Raw genomic sequence first — 23,719 nt, 5'->3', positions numbered from 1 at the left:
TGTGTGGAATCGCTCTTGAGACTGTGCAGCTTAGGATCGCTCTCAGCCTCAAAACTCGAGCCCTTGCTTTCAAACCTTGGGCCCATTCAGAACGTTCAACGGTCAACTACAATGTGAGGCCTGTGTGGCCAGATTCAAAGCAGCCCTCGAACAAGAGGCTAGGAAAGTCAGATCAAAAGATCAGAAGATCAGAAGAAGCTTGCAAAGCTAGAACAGAAGTACCCCCCGAACTAGGGGCAAAGATATCAGACATGCTCGAAGAGCTGAAGATGAGTCCTCTTGCAAAACAGCAGCCATTCTCCTGGATTCAGATGACTTTAGGATCTCAAAACCATTTGACATGGACTTGTTACACTTTTACCCTTTGAGAGGCTCGCTGGGCCGAAAACCCGGAAGGGCGACCCAGGCAAAAGTTAGAGCAAGAGAAAAATAGAAAAGAAAAAAGAAAAGAAGCAAAAAAAAACAACAACAAAAAAGGAGAAAACAAAAAAAAAAAGAAAAATGAAGAAAAATGCAAAGAAAAGAACAAAAGAGAAAATCAAATGAAAAGAATTGAAAAGAAAAGAAAAACAAAGCTCGCAAGGTCGAAAACCTGCAACAGGCGCCTTGGCAAAAGTTAGAGCCTAAAAAGGAGAGGTTAATACCCGAGTGTACCTTAACCCCGAACTACGTGAGGCTTGATTCCCATCTTTGGGATACGTAGGCAACTTTATTCTGAAGTCCAGCCGTAAAACACTTCAAACTCAATCGTGTCCATGTAATGGTTATGATAATCTTTGCCTTCTCTATATCTGAGAGTCTGGTTGTGTTCGTCGCTCTGAGGACTGACTGCAATGGGCTGCGGTGCCATCCAAACAAGGGGCAACTTTCTGTTGCCACTCGATGCGTTGCAAGGCCATTCAGACAAGGGGCAGCTTCCCGTTGCCATTCAATGCACCGCGGTGTCATTCAAACAAGGGGCAACTTTCCGTTGCCATTCAATGCGCTGCGGTGCTATCCAAACAAGGGGCAACTTTCCGTTGCCATTCAGAACGCCGCGGTGCCATTTCAAACAAGGGGCAACATTCCGTTGCCATGCAGTGTCCTTCAGACCAGGGGCAATTTTTCATTGCCATGGATCCGAGGTTGCGCATCTCAAGAGTAGGTCCCATGCTCGTTGAGCAGTGGTCGTTTACGAAAATAGTTTTTGAGAATTTTTACTGAGGTTGACTAATCTTCTCGAAAAGTATTCCATTTTCAAAACTGGACCATTTCTTGGACCCAAAAAAGGAAAACTCTTAGTGCTCACTGCCTAACTTGCATGATTTTAAATCAGAAAATTGAACAAATATGTTAATCTAACTCTCATTTTGGTCAAAATTTTTTTTAGGAGAAAACTAAAACTAAAAAATGGTCAAAATGATGAACTACGGGCACAGTTGAGTTAGGCTTCCTGTCTTTTCCCCATTGCCAACATACTTGCCAGAAGGGCACTCTACCTGCCAGAATAGGGCACAACTGAAGTTAACAACAAAGGGCTGAAAGCCCTCTCATCCTCCAAGCAGCGAGGTATCAAGCCGAGTGCGAAGCACGAATTGGAATGGATCAAGATGCTCCATTCCCTCATCCGGCGCATCGACAGATGTCACTGAAGGAAATAGCCGCGAGCTGATTATGTTGGGCGTGAGCCCGCAACTTCCTGTCCATCCATCAACCACCCAGGGGAGGGATGAAAAACGAGAGATTGAAGAATAGAGAGATGTACGATGAGAGAAAAAGTGAGAAAGGGGCTTTTTTAGAAAAAAACAGAGCTTGAGGGCCGAGTGATGTGAGAACCACAAATAAGAAAGGGTGGGAAACACTACCCGGTGAAACAGGCTCCCTGTGCACATTTGAGTGTCGTGTCTTTTTGTTTTATCTCGATTCTTGTTTTGAGTCGTTTCGAGTGTTACTCGATGTGTCTAGGTTGCGTGCCTTTTATTTCCTTGTTGAGTTGTCTTGCTGTGTTCAGTCGTAGGCTCGATACCCGGTCAAAAGCTCATTTATCAATTCAAAAATAGAATCGCTTTGCGTTCCGAGTGCCGTGCCGTTCTCCACATCTGTGCAAAACAAGATTCGTTCTTTCATAAAACCGCAGGGTTCAACCCAGGTCATGCGAGAACAGTAGAACTAGGACCTATTTGAAGCTATATGGGTTCCAAACTACAAAGCAAAAGCAAAAGAGGAAATGTCGAGCATCTGAGTTTGTTTCAACTTCAGTAAGTTCCGAGACTACATTCCGTGATGTATACCTCTTTAAGTCTTGCCAAAGCTCCGAAGTATGAGTGTGCCTCTACCTCAAGCTCAAGATCAAGTCTGCTTCATGCCAGAATGGCAATCAAAGTGCTCTCCATGAGTACCATTCCCCGCCAGAGGCATCTTGGCTGTGTTCGCAATGAGTTCCTAGGAGACCAACTGCGACGGTGGAAACTAGAGTTCGAATGGCTGATGCCTAGAACGTAAAGGTTCAGGAATTCCGAGACTAAAGTCTGGTTTAAATACCCAGAGGCATGTCCTCGGCTTGAAATCTGTATGGAAGCCCCATAGGTTGAGATAGCATGTATGCACCTCAATTCTGGATACTGAACCAACCTAGTCTGTCACCCCGTTGGAGAATAGGGAAAGTTGTGAATGTAATCAGGAAGAAAGGCAACATCCAAAGTGTTCTACGTGAAGAACCCTTGTCAGTATTTCAGAGCCTTTGTACTGTAAGATGAAGGTAAGTGTTCGAAGAGCACAAGGGAAAATCCCTATCGGAGCAGAGCGGTTCACCGCCACTCACCTCTTGAGGCGCTTTCGAAAGTGCTGTTTTGTCCATTTATTGCTTTCCTTAAGCATCATGCATTGTAATGCATTGTACCTATCAAGTTTCTTTCTCATTTCATGCACAATATTGTATGTACGGTTCATTCAAAGAAGTTCCGTTTTAAGATCATTTATTCAGTGTATCAATCACACTTCATTCATTTAGTATATCTATCATACTTTGTTCACTTAGTGCATCTATCACACTTTGTGCTCACCTTTTTGTGTATCAATCACATGTTCGCTCTGTGTATCTATCACGCATGCACACTGTATTCGCGGTGAGAATTCCATAATTTTCTTACATCCTTTCTGCACGAGGTGTAGTTTGGCTCGAGTTTACTTGCTTGCCTAGCATTCGCTTAAAATGTTGCATCTATTTCGCATAATTGCTTCATTACAGCTCTCTTTGCATAATCATGAGTGATACCTGGCTTCGCGTAGCGTATAAGTCCACTGTTCAACTTGGCTTCGCGTAGCGTATAAGTCCACTCTTCAAATTGGCTTCGCGTAGCGTATAAGTCCACTCTTCAACTTGGCTTCGCGTAGCGTATAAGTCCACTCGTCAAATCGGCTTCGCGTAGTGTATAAGTCCAACTTTCAAAATTGGCTTCGCGTAGGGTATAAGTCCACTCTTCAACTTGGCTTCGCGTAGCGTATAAGTCCACTCGTCAAATCGGCTTCGCGTAGCGTATAAGTCCAACTTTCAAAATTGGCTTCACGTAGCGTATAAGTCCACTCTTCAACTTGGCTTCGCGTAGCGTATAAGTCCACTGTTCAACTTGGCTTCGCGTAGCGTATAAGTCCACTCTTCAAATTGGCTTCGCGTAGCGTATAAGTCCACTCTTCAACTCGGCTTCGCGTAGCGTATAAGTCCAATCTTCAAATCGGCTTCGCGTAGCGTATAAGTCCAACTTTCAAAATTGGCTTCGCGTAGCGTATAAGTCCACTCTTCAACTTGGCTTCGCGTAGCGTATAAGTCCACTCTTCAACTTGGCTTCGCGTAGCGTATAAGTCCACTCGTCAAATCGGCTTCGCGTAGCGTATAAGTCCAACTTTCAAAATTGGCTTCGCGTAGCGTATAAGTCCACTCTTCAACTTGGCTTCGCGTAGCGTATAAGTCCACTCGTCAAATCGGCTTCGCGTAGCGTATAAGTCCAATCTTCAAACCGGCTTCGCGTAGCGTATAAGTCCACTCTTCAAACCGGCTTCGCGTAGCGTATAAGTCCAATCTTCAAATCGGCTTCGCGTAGCGTATAAATCCAACTTTCAAGACCGGCTTCGCGTAGCGTATAAGTCCAATCTTCAAAATCTTCTTGCATATCATTTGCATTTTTGCCCCCTGCCTGCGGGCACGTCTCTGTTTATCTTGTATGTTTGTCTAAGTCTTCGGCCTTGTCAAAAATGGGTCGTCTCTGGCCTTTGACATTCACTCCCGTCACTTGTGACTTCCGAGTTCTGTCAAAGAGGGGCAACTGTAGACACCCCATTTTTGACCGACCTCGAGACTCAGACGTCACCAGTTGAGCACTCGGTGATATTGCATAATGTGCTCGTTCAGAAGTTCCAGAATCGCGGCCGTGAGCCCTGCCTCCGGACTTCCGAACCCTCTTCTGTGCCTTGTCTCGGTTTGTGAACCAGACTCGGTTTTCTCTGTTTCTTTTCCTGAGGGGAGGGAGAGGTCCCGTAGACCATCTCTCAATGTCCGTAGGCTACATTTGGTGGCCGTAGGCCATTTTGCCCATTTCGGAGCCCGGTTTCCGGTTTCCGATTTTCGGAGCCGTCAGGCCGTGTGCCTCGGTTCGGGACCGCCTAACCATCTCCGTTTGCTCTGACTTTTGGCATACATCTTATTTCATCCCTTTTGAGGGACACTGGGGGCTAAGAAACCCACTTCGAGGTCGAATACCATTTTCGGTGCTTAACAGCCCATTTTCGGGACCCCGAACTGCGTATTTTGGCCCCGGAACGTTCGTTTTACAACGATTTTCGTTCATTTTTGGCAGGTACCTCTGTTTTATCACAGGGAAGGTCACTGAAGGGTGGGAGGCCAGCAATTGTTGCAGCAACCAGTTATCTCTCTTCCGGAGCCTCCCGGCGCCCGTTTTTCGCACTTCCGGGCTAATGTTGAATACCTTGGAGCTAGTGTTGCCAACTTTCAACCACATATCTGTAATCTACACATCTGAGAGGCCCCTAAAAGTTCATGGCCGGCCATTAAGGTCACCTGACCCTTTTGACCCCTTCCTTCCGGGCTAATGTTGAACCCCTTGGACCTTTTTTCTTGAACTTTGAACCACATATCTGTGATGTACACACATGAGAGGCCCCTAAAAGTTCGTGGCCGGCCAGTAAGTCAACTTGACCCTTTTGACCCCCTCTTTCCGAGCCATTGTTGAACCCCTTAGACCCACTTTCTTGGAATTTTAACCACATGGTTGTGTTGTACACACATAGGACTACCTCCCCAGTAGCTTGCCGGCCAGAAAATCACATTGGCCCTTTTGACCCCTAGCCGGCCGGCTAGGGGGTGTGGCCGGCCGGCCACCTCCAGCAAAAGTGAGAGGCCGGCCGTGTTCCTCCCACTGTGCACTTTACAGCTGTGGGGCAATATCCCCCAGATATTTTCTGTATCCGGGGGATATTTTGTGGGGGAGTTTTGCTCTCCTTCTCCCCCAACTTTACACCCCCTTTTTGATCCTTATAACCAGCTGGTGGCCTCCTTTGCAAGGGTTAGAGAAACTCTCCTTCAAGCTTCCATAGCCAACTCCATCTTCTTCCTTCTCAACTCTTGAAAAAACCCTAAGTCCCTAACCATTATTCCTTCTACACCACCAAGCTCTACCACCACCATCTCATTTCCAGCAACAAGGAAGGATTCTTGAAGGCTAAAGAAGCTGCAAATCCATCCAAAAAGCAACAAAAGTTCGATTCTTCAAGGGTAAGTAATACTTTTACCCTTTTGAACCTTTTTCTTGATCCATTTCTAAGCCCCACTTCTTTTTGGTTTCAAGCTCCGGCCCTAACTGAAAAGGGCCATATTTTGAGCTCATATTCACTTCTCATTAAGGGCTCAACCCTGTTTGAGCCCTCCGTAATACACTTGCTTCATTGATCATCTTGTATGTCATAGTTTTGCATGCTGTTTTTGACCCATGAGAAATTTATTTTCGAGCATGTGGTAAACTGATATAAGGCTTATTTTGAGCCCCTCTTAAATATTGGAGAAGGGCTCAACATTGTTTGGTGCTTCCATGTGTCACTTGTAGTTATATCCCCTATTTGGCCCCATTTTTGCATGAATTGGCAACCCTCTTTGCTTCTGTTTTTGGACCTTGGTCCGAACTGAAAGTGGTCTTATTTTGGCCTATACTTCATGTTTCATTCACACTTTTTTTCCGTTTGGTGAATATTTTGTATACTTCATGTTATAGCCATTGTTGAGCCTTATTTTGCATCACATTTCTATCATGTTTGTATACTGATTTTGAGGCTGCCATATACTGTAAATATTCATATTTTTGGTCCCTCTTCAATGTTGTAGAAGGAAATTTTTAAGTTTGGGTTTTGCTTATACCACTTGCTTCATTACCCCTCTTTTGGCCCCTATTCTTGCATGCCATTTTTGCCATACCTATGCTTGCTGTTTGGCCATGTTTATAACTGTGAAAGTGCATCTTTTGGGACTGTCTAGCTTCTGTCTTTGCATTGCACGTCCATATTGTGCATGTTTGGCATAGCTATGGGCCATTTCGGGTGCCTAGATTCGCATTTCGGGACAATTCCATGCATTTCATGTCATTTCGCCTCATTTCGGGGCTGTTTTCCCCCATATTTTACTGCTGAAATTCCATTAGAATGATTGCTATCATTTTCATGCCATTTCATCGCATTTATGCATCGCCTCGGTTTGCGTGCCCGTGTGCACGCATTTCGAGGCGCCTCATTTTCTGCCATCGGCATCTTATGTGAGTGCGGCTGAGGCTCTCTCATGTTAGTATAAGTCCATATTGCATTCTGTATGTCATTTGCATTGCGTATGCATCGCCTCGGTTTGCGTGCCCGTGTGCACGCATTTCGAGGCACCTCATTTTCTGTCATCGGCATCTTATGTGAGTGCGGCTGAGGCTCTCTCATGTTAGTATAAGTCCATATTGCATTCTGTATGTCATTTGCATTGCGTATGCATCGCCTCGGTTTGCGTGCCCGTGTGCACGCATTTTGAGGCACCTCATTTTCTGCCATCGGCATCTTATGTGAGTGCGGCTGAGGCTCTCTCATGTTAGTATAAGTCCATATTACATTCTGTATGTCATTTCATTGCATTCTGTCACCGCCTCGGTTTACGTGCCCGTGTGCACGCATTTCGAGGCACTCCATTTTTATCCGCAGGCATCCTATGTGAGTGTGGCTGAGGCTCACTCATGTTGGTGTAAGCCCATTTGTCATTTCCTTGTCATTTCATTGCATTCTGTCACCGCCTCGGTTTGCGTGCCCGTGTGCACGCATTTCGAGGCACTCCATTTTTATCCGCAGGCATCCTATGTGAGTGTGGCTGAGGCTCACTCATGTTGGTATAAGTCCATTTGTCATTTCCATGTCATTTCATCATATCATATCATAGCCTCGGTTTGCGTGCCCGCGTGCACGTATTTCGAGACACATATCATCGCCTCGGTTTGCGTGCCCGCATGCACGTATTTCGAGACATGTCATTTTCTCGGTTTGTGTGCCCGTGTGCACGCATTTCGAGGCATCTCATTTTCATCATATTCTGCATTTTCTCGGTTTGCGTGCCTGTGTGCACGTATTGTGAGGCATCTCGGTTTGCGTGCCCGTGTGCACGCATTTCGAGGCATCTCATTTTCATAGCATAGTGCATACTAGGTTGTATCTTAGATCGCATTCTGTCATTTTCTCGGTTTGCACGCCCGTGTGCACGTATTTCGAGGCATGTCATTTCCATAGCATTGTGTATGTTAGGATTGTATCTTAGTTGCATTTCATGCATGTCATGCATATCGCATCGTATCCGGGATAGGAGTTAGCCCGGGCACGGGAAACGAGGTACATTTCGTACTCCGAGTGACGGAATGTGTCTCAATTCCCCAGTCACCGACACTCCGGATTATCCATGATGGAGTTAGGTTTTAGCTGTAGTTTCATGTGCATTCATCCTATATTGAGTTGTGCATTTCGACTCCTCGGCCATCATGCCTCGGTATGCGTGATTGGTGGCACGAGGATCGAGACATGCATATATCTGTGCAAATACATTGCTATGCCCCTTTCCTGCTCTCTGTTGCAGCAAAATGAAGAATCAGCAACCTTTGGGGGGGGGGCTTGGCACGCATTCCAAGAACAGGTGTAAACAGAGGCTAATTGGGGCATTCCGGTGGATTTCCGCGCAAGACAGTCCGGACATGCATCATCCACCAGAAGCAAGGCAGTCCCTGGCTTGCACGCCAATTTTATTTGCTTTCTTAGTTAATTTGTTAATTAATTAGGATTTTGTAATATTTTGGACTGTAATATTCTTTATTCGGGACTGTAATATTTGGACTGTATATTTATTTGGACCCTCCGAGTGAGGGCATAACTGTAATAAGTGTGCGTGAGTGTGATGTATGTCTTCCAACCCCACGTCTTTCTCCCTTTTATTTATCCGCTTATGATGGTTAGATTAGGGCATATTTAAATTAGCATACAGTATGACAGCATGTTTGCATCATCCATCTGTATTGCATGCACCGGGCTCGGCATATCATACTAACTGCATTGTACTTTTAATTCTAAATTGAATACATGATAGTTGTAGCATTTCATATACCATCTTAGAATAGCCGAGCCTGCTATAGTTGCATTTTGCATGTGTTGCATTAGGCATTTTTGTATACTTAGGATCATGCATGATTTCTAATTAACTTCCTTTTTTTGGCTTGGAGTACTCGGTAAGTTTTATGCTTTAGCATCCTTGCATGTGTGTGAGTGACTGCCATGAATAGCATGCTTACCATGAGGCTAATTGCTAATGTGATATAACTGCCTGAATGCCTGTGGGTGAAGGTTGGGTTATTTGAATTGGAATAATTCATCAAATGTGTGTTTTAAGCCCACTAGATAGTGGCAAAATCATGTTTTCTAAGCCCACCCGAGGGTGGCAAATCCACGTCTTAGCCTACTTGCGGGTAGCACCATCAAACCATTTTCAAATAAACAAGCATGAAATGTTTTGTTCCAATTCGGACGACCCAGTCTATATTTATATGCTGCGAGCATCACATAGTAACCTAGGCTAATAACCGGAAAAAGAACATACAATGTTTTCAAAAATTGATATCATGGTTAGTAGAGGCCGGTCTATGACCGGGCGAGCGGGGGTGCTCACGAAGTGACCTTCCCCAATCGTACCCAAGTTCCCGAACCGAGGCAACTTTGGTGATGACGGACACGTGGCCTTTTGGCACCGAGTCAGGGTTTCCTAAATTTCCCAAAATAAAATATTTAGGTGGCGACTCTGTATCTGGCAAAGCAGTCCATGTTTGGCACTTCTTTCAAAAATCTGTTTTCTCAAAAACGATTTGCCGGATTTGGACTCTTTGGTTCAGACTTAGAACCGTGACTACGAAAAGTCGAGTCCGAGCTGTAGCGAGGTCCCCCCGCGGGCTTGTCTACAGATAGGTGTGTTACTGATAGCACCTGATGACTCCCATATACCTTTAGCCTTCAAACTCTGGTTCAAGATGTCTAATAATGAAACAGAATATGAAGCGTGTATTGTTGGTTTAGAAGTCGCCCTTGAACTAGGGGTAAAAAGATTACATGTCATTGGGGACTCGAACTTAGTTGTTTCTCAAGCAAATGGACACTGGAAAGTCAAAGAAGAAAAGATAAGGGTTTATCACTAGACCCTAGACGTTCTAATTCCTATGTTTGAAAAGCTGACTTTCACGTATCTACTGAGAGCATCTCTAATGGTTCACTTTTTTTTTTTCATCAAATCTGAGTAAAAAAAGGACCATTTTCTCAATCTGATATGAGCTATTCCAATGGTTGTCATCAAAGGCAGGGGACAACCGATGGGTTGACCGGCCGGTCGACCGATAAGGCAAATTTTTTTTTGGCCTGTTTGAACCTTTTTGACCGGTTTGAATCTACCTATTTGAAAGGGAACCGGTCGACCGGTTGGTCAACCGGCTAGTTGACCAATTGGTCTCCTCCAACGGTCACACACAGTAAAGTAATGAAATCTGTATCCTGTTCTCACTTTGATGAATTTTTTGGTGAATTCTCAATTTGATACCAATTTGTTGAAACCATTGGAGCTCCAAAAAGTGACTTTTTCACCAAAATTTAAATATGATGCCAGGTTTGGTTCACCGTTAGAGATGGTCTGAGAGAGAAGAACAGGTTCGTTGATGCTTTAGTAACTCTATCATCTATGGTAGACATCCCACTTGGAGTCCGGATGCGTCCGATTATCATTGAGCTGAAATACACGCCGACGTATGAAACTATCACCATAATAGATGAAGCGCAAGACAAAAACCCTTGGTACTACAATATTTGGAACTTCTTGGAAAATAAGATTTATCCATCAGGGGCAAATGCCAAAGACAAATGAGGAATACGGCGAATAGCCATCCAATTTATTATCTGAGGAGGTAAACTGTATAAAAGAGGTCATCTAGGACTGCACAAGTTGTGTGTTGAAGAAGAGGAATCAAAGCGCCTGATGGAGGCCATCCATAGAGGAGAGTGCGGAGCGCATATGAACGGAGTGATGTTAGCCCAAAACATTCTCAGGCAAGGTTACTACTGGTCCACTATGGAGGAGGATTGTATTGGTTTTGTTCGGCGATGCCAGAAATGCCAAATTCATGCCAATCGTATGAATATCCCGCCATCAAAACTGGACAACATGACTTCGCCATGGCCTTTCTCGATCTGGGGACTCAATGTCATCGGCGCAGTCACACCAAAAGGGTCGAATGGGCATGAATACATCTTGGTGGGAATTGATTACTTTACAATGTGGATGGAAGCTCAGTCCTATACAGTGTTGAAAGCATCGCATGTGGCCACGTTCATCAAAAATAACATCATTTGCCGATATGGAGTCCCAGACGAGATCATATCAGATAATGGCTCCCACTTCAAGAAAGAGGTGATAGACTTGTTGGAGAAATACAGTGTGGCTTTCCATAAGTCATCTACATATAGGCTGCAAACCAATGGAGCTGTTGAGGCCGCCAACAACAACATCAAGAATATCTTGCAGAAAATGGTTGAGACCTACAGCGACTGGCCAGATAAATTGTCATTCGCACTCTGGGTTCAATCTGGACGTCTACAGGTGCAACTCCTTATTCTCTTGTCTACAAAATAGAGGCTATTTTGCCAATTGAAATAAAAGTCCCACTGTTACGAGTTATGGCTGAGTGTCATATAGTAGAGGCGGACTAGCAACAAAGCAGATTCGAAGAGTTGATGTTGTTTGATGAGAGAAGGCTAAAGGCATTGTATCATGTTCAGGGCTACCAACACAGAATTACTTGGGCTTTTAACAAGAAAGTTGAGTCCCGAAATCTCAAAGAGGGGGACATGGTACTGAAAGACAACTGAGCTCCTATTTATGACCCTAAGAACAAGTTCAGACTTAATTGGACTGGTTCTTACATCATCAAAACTATCTGGTCGGGTGGAGCTGTCACTCTCATGGACCTAGATGGCTTGGAATTTTCACAATAGATCAACATGGATAAGTTGAAGAAATTCTATGCCTGAGAGGCTCACTAGGCCGAAAACCCGGAAGGGTGACCTAGGCAAAAGTTAGAGCATGAAAAATTAGAAATAAAGAAAAACTGAGCTCGTAAGGTTGAAAACCCTAAAGGGCGACTTTGGCAAAAGTTAGAGCGCAAAATGAGAGAGTTAATACTCAAGTGTACCTGAACCGAACTACGTAAGGCTTGATTCTTGTCTTCGGGATACATAAGAAACTTCATCCTGAAGTTCGGCCGTAATTACCTCCAACTCAACTGTCCTATCCATTTGTTTGATTAGGTCATCTTTGTCTGTTCGTTATACAAGAGTTCGATTGTGATCTTTACCCTGAGAGAAGAGCTGGGTACAATACTGAGCAGTAGTGTTCAATCAAGGGGCAATTTGTGATCTTTTGATTTGGGGTTGTACATCTTGAGGATTGATTCCGTGTGTATCAAGTGATGATCCTTTTCGAAAATGATTTTGAAAAGTTTTAATAAAAGTTATTTTTGTTCAAATTTTACCTTTTATAACTTAGACCATTTTTGGACCAAAAAAAAAATTTCAGTGCTCGCAACTTTAATTTCATTGATTTCAACATAACGTTCTCCAATCATGTTTTGAAGTCCAAAATTGGAGGGGTTTGCCTCCCCTCCTTGTGTCTTGCTTACTAGCCTAGCTTGTGCTGTGTTTTAGCTTATTAATCTAGCTATTTTTGTCTTAATTCCAGCATGTTTTAGGACTATTTTTAGACTAGTTTAGCACTATTTTTGGTTAATAGTTTCATTTGACCTTTGTTTTGAATGCTTATAGTGTAATTGTCCTCATGAGTTTGGTGTTCTAGGCCTTAGACACCATCTTGTTTGAGTTGATTGCATTTATTTATGGCTTTCCATACTTGTGATCACTTTTAATCATCTCTGCAACCTCCCTCCTTTCTTGGCTTTTGTTTTGCTTTGAAAGTGGTTCAAACTACTTATTTATTTAAGCATGAGATTGAGATGTCATGCTTAATGGTTTAATCCCTTAGGGGTTCATTACCAACGGTATGATGTCTCTTTCATGCCCAAAACAACACTTTGTTTGAGCCTTCTTTCCATTAGAGGACTTAAACTCACCCTTTGGACTTAATAAATTAAAGAATGGTTGGTAATTAAAATGAAGCAATAAAATTTGGACTAAAATGGTGCAAGATAAAGAATTTTGTTTTGTGTTCAATCGAACGTTAATTGAACACATGGAACCTTGAGGCATTTCATACTCATTAGTGATGAAATGGTTCAAGTCTCCAAGGCCACCACTTCCCTTGATCAATACATGAAAGGGAGGAGGTTTGTGTCTTGTTTTGTTGCATTTATTGAAATTGCAAACTTTGGTTCATAAGCCATCATGCAATGAAATTGCTTGAGTCAATGGTTTGTGGAACAAGTTTACTAATCCTTTGACTTGTTCATGATAAGGAGGGGTGAATTGTGCAAACAAACCCTTGAGAATACCCTGTGCATGCTCTGTTTGTTCTCTATTGCAACAAGATAAACTGTGCAGCATTGGCCGGCATGCCCTCACTCCTGGCCGGCCGGCCGGCCACCAATGCAAAATTCAACAATGTGTTTTTTGAACAGAGCAGAGCCATTCTGGAAGTGGACAAAGGTGTAACTGTTCTACTGTGCAACAGAGACCTTCTAGAAGCAAAATAGTGGCATTTCGGGTGGAAACCGAGCACGTGCATGATCATTCCTCACACATCGAGCCTATTTAGTTTAGATATTTGTTGTAATTAATTAGTTGTAACTAGTTAATTTCATAAAATGTTGTAATTAATTAATTAGTTAACTAGTTGTTCGATTTCGCCTTGTAATTATTTTAAGTTAACTAGAATAGTTAATTAATTCGATTTGTAACAATTAGTTAATTATTTTAGCTATTTATACATTTGTTTTGTAATAATTACTTAATTAGCTTAGCTTTAGCTAGTTAGCTAGTTAGTTCATTCGGACTGTCCCTCGTGAGAGCGTAATGTTGTAATAATGTGTATGTCTTCCAACCCCACGTCTTTCTCCCTTTTATTTACTAGCTTACGATGGTTAGTTTTAGGGACATCATGTTTTGCTTAGCATGCTCCATGTTTGTATCCATTTGTATTGCATGCATCGAGGCTCGGTTCATCATTCTAACTTTCATTGTTAGTTTAATACTTCTTTGAATACGTGCTTAGATCGCATGTTATCAAATTGATTCATATGTCATATTAGTAGCCGAGCCTATTAGTTATATTTTTGCATGCGTTGCATTAGTCATATTGCATAGTTAGGAATCATGCATTTTTCTAACTCATTTCTCTTTTGGTTTGGAGTATTAGGTGAGCCTTTACTCACTTTAGCATATTGCATGAGTGTGATTCTTGTCATGTTTAACATGCTTGCCATGAGGCTAAGTGCTTAAATGATAATTGCTTGAATACCTATGGATGAAGGCTTATTACTTGAATTGGAATAATTTGAGTAATGTTCATATGCAATCACTTTTTCAAGTGGTACATATTTCAAAACAATTTTTAAAAACAAACATGAATCAAGTGTTCCAATTCTTGCAAGTTAGTCTATACTTGTGTATGTGTGCATCACATAGTAATGCTAGCCTAAGAAACTGAAACAAGAGCTTATAATGTACATAATATTCATATCATGATTAGTAGAGGCTGATCTTTGATCGGACGAGCGGGTTTTCTCAATTCATTCATGACCTTCTCCTCTCGTACCTAAGTTCCCGAGCCGAGACAATCTTGGTGATGACGGACGAGCGGGTTTTCTCAATTCATTCATGACCTTCTCCTCTCGTACCTAAGTTCCCGAGCCGAGACAATCTTGGTGATGACGGACACGTGGCCTTTGGCACGAGTCATGGGTTTCCTAATTTTCTCAAAAATATTTAGGTGGCTACTCTGTATCTAACAAAGCAGTCTATTTTTGGCAATTTGATTCAAAGTCGATTTTTCAAAAGATTTGTTGGATTGGGACTCTTTGGTGATTATCTATTTCACATTACACTTGTGGAATCAGATTCAGAACTGCCGGAGTCCGATACTATAGAGCTTATTTGACTTCCAAAAGGGGACGTGAAAAAGTCAAGCTACAACGACCACCACTGCTACTATCACCGGTTACTTCTCTTTTCATTTTGGTAGTGGACATCTATAATGACAAAATCAATCACCTCCTTGAACTGGCGTCCCTTCCTTGGTTCGATCGTATCTAGTTCCACTGCATCAACATCAAGAATGATTCCAGGCTTAAAGGCCTTATCAAGATGGCAAATGGTTTTTAGGAATCTTTTGCATGCTTCCTCTTAACACTCTGATTGGTTGTTTGAAAAACAGCAGGAGGGGAAAAAAAAACATTAAATACCCAATCTGTCAAACAATGGCATTCGCTTCAATAATGGATATGTTGTGTAGTGCCTTATATATATATATATATATTGAAATTCAAACTATTTTTTTTTTCCAAATTTTCTCGGCAACCAAACAGGGGCGGTGTGGCTTGAAAATTGAATTTGATTTGTGTTATTGTATATTTGCTTTATGTAATAGCAGATGAGAGTACCTTTGGCAGTGATAATGGTGAGGTTTTTAATTCAAAACACGTTGATCTTGATGAACTCGTCGAGATAGATGCATCCATCGTCGTTGGTGTCGACCTCCTTGATCATCATCTGGAGCTCCTCGTCTGTGGCGGTGTGGCTGTGGAGGTTGGTGGTTGCCAGAGGGTGACAATTGCCAGTGGTAGGAAAATTGCAAGAAACAAGTTGGGGGTCAAAAAGATGAAGGGTATTGTTAATATTAAGGTGGGGGTTTAAAGAGAAAATGGAAGGGATTCATTTTGCTGGGTGGAGATTCAAAGAAATGGGAAGGCCAAAGTAAAGAAATAGGTGTGAATAGTGGTCTTTTTCTAAAACTCTACCAAACGCTACCTTAAACTTAGATTTAGACCATATAATTATATTATATTTACCATGATGTGTCCTAGGTAGACACTATGGTCATATTTGGTTTGTATTTGTAAAACAATTTTGAAAGAAGTTTATAAAATTTTAAATTTTATTGGATTGTATGTTTTGAAAATAGTTTTAGTGGCCGCTTTTGGGAAAGTGACTTATAAACTAATTTATTGATTTTTTTAAACTTATTTAGGTCACATTACATCTCTACTTTTTATACATCTTTCTGTAATAAGAAAAAAGTCACTTTTGCTTGGTTTTAGTTTTTTAAAAACACTTTTAAGAAAATTCTACTTTCTTATTTTTCGTCTTTTTTTTTTGTTTTGTTTTGCTGATTTTTTAATATTTTAAACAATTTTTTTAATTTTTAGACACGCATAACTTAAATACACTTAAAAGGTATAATTTTGTGAAAAAAATAGTTAAAAAATTCACTAAATACCAAAAATATATAAAATATATAAAAATTCAGTACATTTTTTCTATTTTTGTGTATTTATTAATTTTTAAAAATATTGTTTCACAAATGTTTTACTTTTTAGATAAATCTAAGTAAGGGCATCTAAAAAATTTTTAAAAATACTTAAAATTTTAAAAATATTCACTAAAAAATACGAAAAATAAAAAACCCAATTTTCAAAAAACTTAATTTAGAAAACTAAAACTAAACACTAATTTTTCTTTTAGTTGAATAAATGAGTGCGAAAGAAAAAATGAATGACTGATATATAGAATATAAGAAAATGAGATAGGAGAAAGAAAAAATTATTGATTAATGTATAGTAAAAAGAAAAATGATTTCGAATTTTTTAACCAAACAAATTTTTGAATTTTTTTTTCAAAATTTTTGAATTTTTTCAACCAAACAAAATTTTTGATTTTTTTTTTTTTCCCTCAAACCAAGCAAGGCTTATATCTCTCACTTCTCCTTTCCTTCTATGTATGGGCATCTTTGATATTAGTACACTTTTCATTTTTAGGTCACATCATCTATATATATTTTTTGTATATTTTTTTTTATAAAAAATAAAAATATGCACTTTCTTTTTTTTTTTTTAAGAACATGAGAAATATTATATTAATAAAATAAAAATAGTACATAAACAAGACCCCAAAAGGTCATTCCAACCAAATAACAAAACAACAAAACAAACAACAAAAAATAAATCCGCCAAAAAAAAGCTACGAACCAAGAAAAATCACCGATCTACTTAAAAATGTGGTATGGAAAGCAAGATTTGCTTGAAAGCCTGTCATCCCCATTGACGTCGTTCCCGTCATTGATGTCTAACTCCGTCACCTCTACTTCCAGAGAATGAATTACACCCACAGTGGTATGAGAAAAGGTTTGACAGAGAAGGGAACAATTGTGGGTGTCAAAAATTTTAAAATCTATGTCAAAATCAGAGAAGAAAACTCTCAAAATTTTTATTTTGGACATAAAAAGTCCAGATCTACACTCTAAAATTGTAGATCTATACTCTAGGAGTGCAGATCTACACTTTAGAAGTGTAAAATAGATCGTCAAAGTACCGCCAGAGCATCACCAAAAATCACTAAGAGAGAGAGCTCTCTAGACCTTCTTCATAAAAAGTACACTTATTTGAATGATACCAAACAACCCCTATATGTGTGTAGACACCCCATTTTTGACCTCCCGCAAGACTTGGGCACTTTGTCCTGAGCACTCGATGATGAAAGTTGCGTTGTGTGTGGTTCGAATTCTCAATGAAGGAATTCAAGTTCAAGCTCTAAAACAATCCCAGACCCTTCATTTTTACACTATTCTTACCTCAAAGGTTTATTTTTTTACATTGTTCCACTCTACACTAAGCTTGAAACAAAGGAACATGGGAGCACATTGGGGCCCAACCATGCCTCATTGGGAGCCGGCTGTGGCCATTTGGGGCCCGCCGTGTCTCTTTGGCGAAAAACATTGTTCTGCGCAGGAGCCCGCTAGCTGTCTATTTTTGAAGATATTTTCAACCTATTATGCTCAAATTCTATAAATACGAGCCTAAGCCACTATATTGAGGGTTAGAAAAAATTTCAAAGAAGCTAAATCACCTTTGTGAGCTCCTTCTTCTAGTGCAAGCAAGCTTTGAGATATTTTGCCATCATTGAGCTATATCCATACACACCCTCAAACCTTAGCCTTAGACCCTTGGTTGAGACTTGTGAATCACAATTCACACTTGAGAGGGCCTTTGGATTGAGTTTGGTTTACAACAAGAGCTTGTTCTCTTCAAGAGGTCGAAGCTTACCACCTTTCTCTTTGCTTTCATTCATGTCTCTTTCCATCTATTTCTTGTGTTTTTGGTATTGTTTAAATCCATTTCAAGTGTTAGACCTTGGGGTTGAATAGTTACCAAGGGTAGAGAGGGTCAACACCCTTTCGTCTACCTAAATTCATAGCTCATACCCTTTGTTTTTACATTCCTTTCCTTGACTTTCAAACTGATTTTCAGAGGTTAGAAGGGCTGAAAAATATGGGTTAAAACTCTAAAAAATTAAGGGGTTAGCCACCCCTCCTTGCTCTAGTTTACTAACTTGATGATTCCCAATTATTTCTTACCCTTTTTTTGTGCTCTTTAACATAGTTTGAGCTATTATTTTTTACATATTAGTGTTGTTTAAATTGTGAAATTAAATAAATAGATTTATGAAGAAATCAAATTATATACCAAGAACATATGCTGATAATTAAAATTAAATTTCAACAAAAATACACAAAACAATAAAAGGGTAAAGAGACGAAACCGAAGCCTGCACGGATTTCGCCGCCTCACGGGTCGAGTGCTTGAGGAATTCCGGCGTCTGTCTCTCAGGATACGATGGTCAAAACCAGCTACGGCAGAAGCACTTTCTGTCTAGCTTAGTGAACAAGAACAGTGGCAGCACTCTCTCAATGTAGGAACTTTCTGGCAAACTGACTTGTAAAATGGAAACAAAAATTTCTATATTGAAACTTGATAGGAGGGTCTCAATTTATACATGTAAAGGGGAGAGAAGAAGAGCCTCCAGCCTTTAAGGCTGGTCATTAAAACACCAAGCATCCATAGCCCCTTTCAAAAAATATGAAAGTTTGGATGCCCAAAGGATTCACACCATTTAGCCAAGAAAAAGGATTTAAATACTCTTTAAAATCTTACGCATGAATCTAACATCATAAGGCAATTTCTTGGCAATTTTTTATTCAAAACCCAATGGTTTTTTGGCTCACTTGGACCTAACACAATAAAAGGTTGGGACCCACTTTAATATTTAATTAAAGTCACCACACTTAAATATTAAATTAAAGTCACCAAAAATCATTTTTTCCAACAATCCCCCACATGAATAAAAATTGACCGAAAGACTCAACAAATGGACATCGTTCAACAATAAAGACTCGAAGAGAGAGTACAACGAACTAACTCCGACATCAGAGAAGGTAGCTTTTGGATTTGAACCTCTCCCAGTGAAAACTTATTGAGTTTACTGGCTGATCAGTGAATAAGACATATTGAACTGCTCTGCCGTTTATGTAAACTGAGACAATAGATCTCACACGGGAATTACTCCTACCACCATTCTGTTCTCACTGGTGTGTCCTGTGTGGCCCTAGACACTAGCTTAGTTTAGCGAGTGGTTTCAAAGAATCTTAGCCTGCCCAATTCTTCTAGAAACGGCCCCATTTCACACTCACATAGGTGACTCTACTTGAGTATCCTGCAATACTCAACTCAACAGCTTAACACACTAGAGTCATTAAAAGCTCAGCTTAACCTCTACACTTGCAGGTATCACTGATAAAAGGAATGGCTGGAGGTTTAATCTCCTCAGTGACATACCACCGCTACACGCAATTAGGTTGTCCCATTGAACCTAGATCTTGGGATCTCCAGTCAACTAGGTTGAGTTTCCAATCCGGTAACTTCTAAAGGCCTCAACCCCATTCCTTTTGACGACGTTTCGACAAACACTCGACTTAACCCTTTGGTTAGCGGATCCGCAATGTTGTCCTTAGACTTTACATAGTCTAAAGAGACAATTCCATTCGAGAGTAGTTGTCATATGGAATTATGTCTACGACGGATATGTCTAGACTTTCCATTATACATATTACTATGTGCCCTACCAATTGCAGATTGACAATCACAATGAATACAAATAGCTAGCACAGGTTTAGACCAACGTGGAATATCTTCAATGAAATGGCGAAGCCATTCTGCTTCTTCCGTTGCTTTATCCAAAGCAATAAACTCTGATTCCATCGTTGATCTAGATATACACGTTTGCTTGGAAGATTTCCAAGACACGGCTGCCCCACCAAGAGTGAACACATATCCACTAGTGGACTTTGAGTCCTTTATATCTGATATCCAATTCGCGTCACTATATCCTTCAAGCACCGCTGGATATCAAGTATAATGCAGCCCATAATCCCGAGTGTAGCATAAATACCTTTACACCCGCACAATGCCCTTCCAATGAGAAGTATCGGGATTACTTGTGTATCTACTAAGCCTGTTAACCGAGTAAGCTATATCCGGCCTAGTGCAACTCATCAGATACATTAAACTTCCAATTACCCGAGAATATTCTAACTGTGAGACACTTTCATTATTATTCTTGGTAAAATGTAGACTTAAGTCTACAGGTGTCGATGACACACTCGTATCTGATCTACTAAACTTCTCAAGTATCTTATCAACATAATGAGACTGAGATAGTACAATTCCGCTAGAGATTCTGGTAATCTTAATTCCCAGAATAACATCTGCAATGCCCATATCCTTCATGTCAAACATAGAGTTTAACAACTTCTTGGTAGTTTTGATCATTTCATCGTTACTACCTATAATGAGCATATCATCAACATATAGACACAAAATTACATAACCTCTATCAATGTCTTTGACATAAATACACTTGTCACATTCGTTGATTTTAAACCCATTTGACAACATTACTTAGGCGCTTGTTTCAAACCATACAAAGATTTGACAAGTTTACAGACTTTCTTGCTTGGTCCTGGAGCTGAAAACCCTTCAGGTTGCTCCATGTAGATTTCTTCATTCAAATCCCCATTTAAGAAAGCTGTCTTTACATCCATCTGGTGTATCTCAAGATTGCGCAAAGCTGCTATTGCAATCACCATGCGAATGGATGTCATCCTAGTTACAGGTGAGTACGTATCAAAGTAATCCAGGCCTTCTCGTTGCCTGTACCCTTGGATAACGAGCCACGCCTTATACTTGTCAATTGACCCATCGGCCTTCATCTTTCTTTTAAAAATCCATTTGCAGCCTAAAGGCTTGCAACCTGGAGGTAAATCTACCAACTCCCAGGTGTGGTTCTGTAAGATGGAGTCAATCTCACTTTTGATCGCTTCTTTCCATAAAAAACTCTCAGGAGAAGTCACAGCTTTGTGGAAAGTTTGAGGTTTGTTCTCAGCCATATAAGTCAAGAAGTCTGGATCAAAAGATTTGGATATCCTAGCCCTTTTACTCCTTCTAGGCTTATCTAAAACCTCAATTTGATCATCACCTAAATCATCAACATGATCATCCTCACTAGCAAGCTCATCAAATTGCTCCAAAGACCTTAGACCCCCTTCATGGGTTCGGCAAGAAAAAATGTCTTCAAAGAAACATGCATTCCTTGACTCCATGATGGTATTCCTGCGTATGTCTGGAATTTCAGACTTATGTACAAGAAACCGATATACACTACTATTATGTGCATAACCAGTGAATATACAATCCACGGATTTCAGGCCTATCCTAACCTGTTTGGGTGTAGGAATCGCCACTTTTGCAAGACACCCCCACATTCGTAAGAATTTATACGAAGGCTTAACGCCTTTACGTAACTCATACAGCGTCTTGTCCACCTTCTTCTGGGGTACTTTATTCAGAATATAATTTGCAGAGAGAATTGCTTCCCCCCACAAGTTCTGTGGCAATCCAGAACTTATCAACATTGCATTCATCATTTCCTTTAGCGTTCTATTCTTCCGCTCAACAATCCCATTAGACTGAGGAGAATAAGGCATCGTGGTTTGGTGGATTATCCCAGATTGAGCACAAATCTCAAAAAACGGAGATTCATACTTACCACCATGATCACTTCTTAAAGCCTTAATCTTGCAGCCTACTTGATTCTCAACTTCATTCTTATAAAGAACAAACTTGTCAATCGCCTCATCTTTGCTTTTGAGCAAAAAGACATAACAATACTTAGTGCAATCATCAACAAAAGTGATGAAGTACTTATTGCCACCACGTGATTGTATAAATTTTAAGTCACACACATCACTATGCACTAAATCCAACGGTTCTGAACTTCTTTCAATAGAATGAAACGAAGATCTTGTCAACTTTGCTTCAACACAAGTTTCACACTTGTGTTTCAGATTAATCTTAAAAGATGGTATGTGATCTAGCTTGATTAATCTACGTAAAGATTCAAAGTTCACATGTCCTAGTCTGCCATGCCACAAATTGGAAGACTCAAGCATGTAAACAGAAGAAGATGCACCTTTATTCATCTTTGGGATAACAGTCATAACATTGAGTTTAAACATACCCCCCACCCTTACCCACATACATTCCGCTTTTGGTAAGAACGACCTTGTCGGACTCAAAAACCATGCGAAAACCATGTTTACTGAGAAGAGACCCTGAGACAAGATTCTTACAAATGTCCGGAACATACAGGACTTCATTCAAGGTCAGCTCCTTTCCTGACGTCAACTTCAGGACCACCTTTCCTTTCCCCTCAACAATCGAGGTAGCAGAGTTTCCCATAAACAACTTCTCACCGTTTGTAACCAGTTCGAAAGTTGTAAACAACTTCTGCTCGGAGCAGATGTGGCGTGTAGCCCCAGTATCAATCCACCATTCTCTTGGGTTTGAACCCACCAGATTCACCTTAGAGACAACAGCAGACAAGTGCATATCATCCTCCTCATGGGAGTGCTCTTGTAAGTCTGCCATATGAGCACGAGGTTTGGTCTTGTATGGTTTCTTCTACTTATGGCAGTCACTAGCCCGATGCCTCTCGTTACCACAGTTATAACACTTCCCAAAGAACCGATAACCTAGTTCCTGCGGCTTGTAAGCCGACTTCTTTGCAACACCACCCCTTGGCCCCAACTTAGAGCTCTTGTTCACAGGGGGCTTCTTCCTTATCCCAGACGATTTTCCATGCTCAACGACATTGGCCTTTACTGAGGAGGTACTCCCTCCTTTCTTTCTGTTATCCTCCTCAATCCGGAGTCGGACAACCAGCTCTTCAACTGACATTTCCTTGCGCTTGTGCTTCAAGTAATTCTTGAAATTCTTCCAACCATTGGGAAGTTTCTCAATGATCACAGCTACTTGGAATGACTAGCTCAAAGGCATTCCCTTAATATGAATTTCATGAAAGATCACTTGGAACTCCTGGACTTGGCTTATCACAGTTTTAGAATCTACCATTTCAAAATCAAGAAACCGGCCAACCACAAATTTCTTTGCCCTGCCATCCTCAGTCCTGTACTTTTTGTCCAGAGATTTCCATAATTCTTTTGCTGAGCTCTTGGAACAAAACACACTATAGAGTGAGTCTGCCAAGCTGTTGAACACATAGTTCCCGCAAAGATAGTCTGTCTGCTTCCATGTGTCAAGCGCCATGACTTTCTTCCTGTCAGGCTCCTTCTCTGCCACGGCTGGAGGATCCTCGCTCAGAACCTTGGCAAGTTTAAGCGTGGTCAAGTAAAACAGCATCTTTTGCTGCCATCTCTTAAAATTTTCCCCAGCAAATTTTTCTGGGCGCTCATGGTGACTAAGCAGTCCTCCCGGAACAGCCGGAGTAACACCAGGGTTGACCACAGAAGTCACAGCAGTAGGGGTTGGTAATCTAGTTGCCCCGGGGTTCAAATCCCCACCAACATTAGCAGTAGCAGCAGCATCAGTGATAGTTGCCATTTTCGAAAATTACACCAGAATATCACTTCTGTGTTTCCAGAAATTAAACTTAACCCCTAGAAAATCCCTTAGAAGAAAAATTAATTCAAAAATTAGTCTCACCACAAAACCTAGAATCGAACATGGTCAAGAAAGTTCCCAGGAAGACTGGAGGGGTCACATCGGTCCCACTTAAAACCCAG

General features: G+C 41.0%; 1 pseudogene; it reads left to right on the top strand.

Annotated features, from left to right (window-relative positions):
* LOC114285726 (3-ketoacyl-CoA synthase 4-like) overlaps window positions 1–23,719 on the top strand; it is a 69,676-nt pseudogene that overhangs the window by 7,906 nt on the left and 38,051 nt on the right.

The sequence above is a fragment of the Camellia sinensis genome, chromosome 2, assembly GCF_055761805.1.
Source record: "Camellia sinensis isolate YWXY chromosome 2, ASM5576180v1, whole genome shotgun sequence".
NCBI classification, from domain to species: Eukaryota; Viridiplantae; Streptophyta; class Magnoliopsida; order Ericales; family Theaceae; genus Camellia; species Camellia sinensis.
The sequence above is the reverse complement of the archived record's forward strand: the minus strand, read 5'-3'. Positions and strand labels throughout refer to the sequence as shown.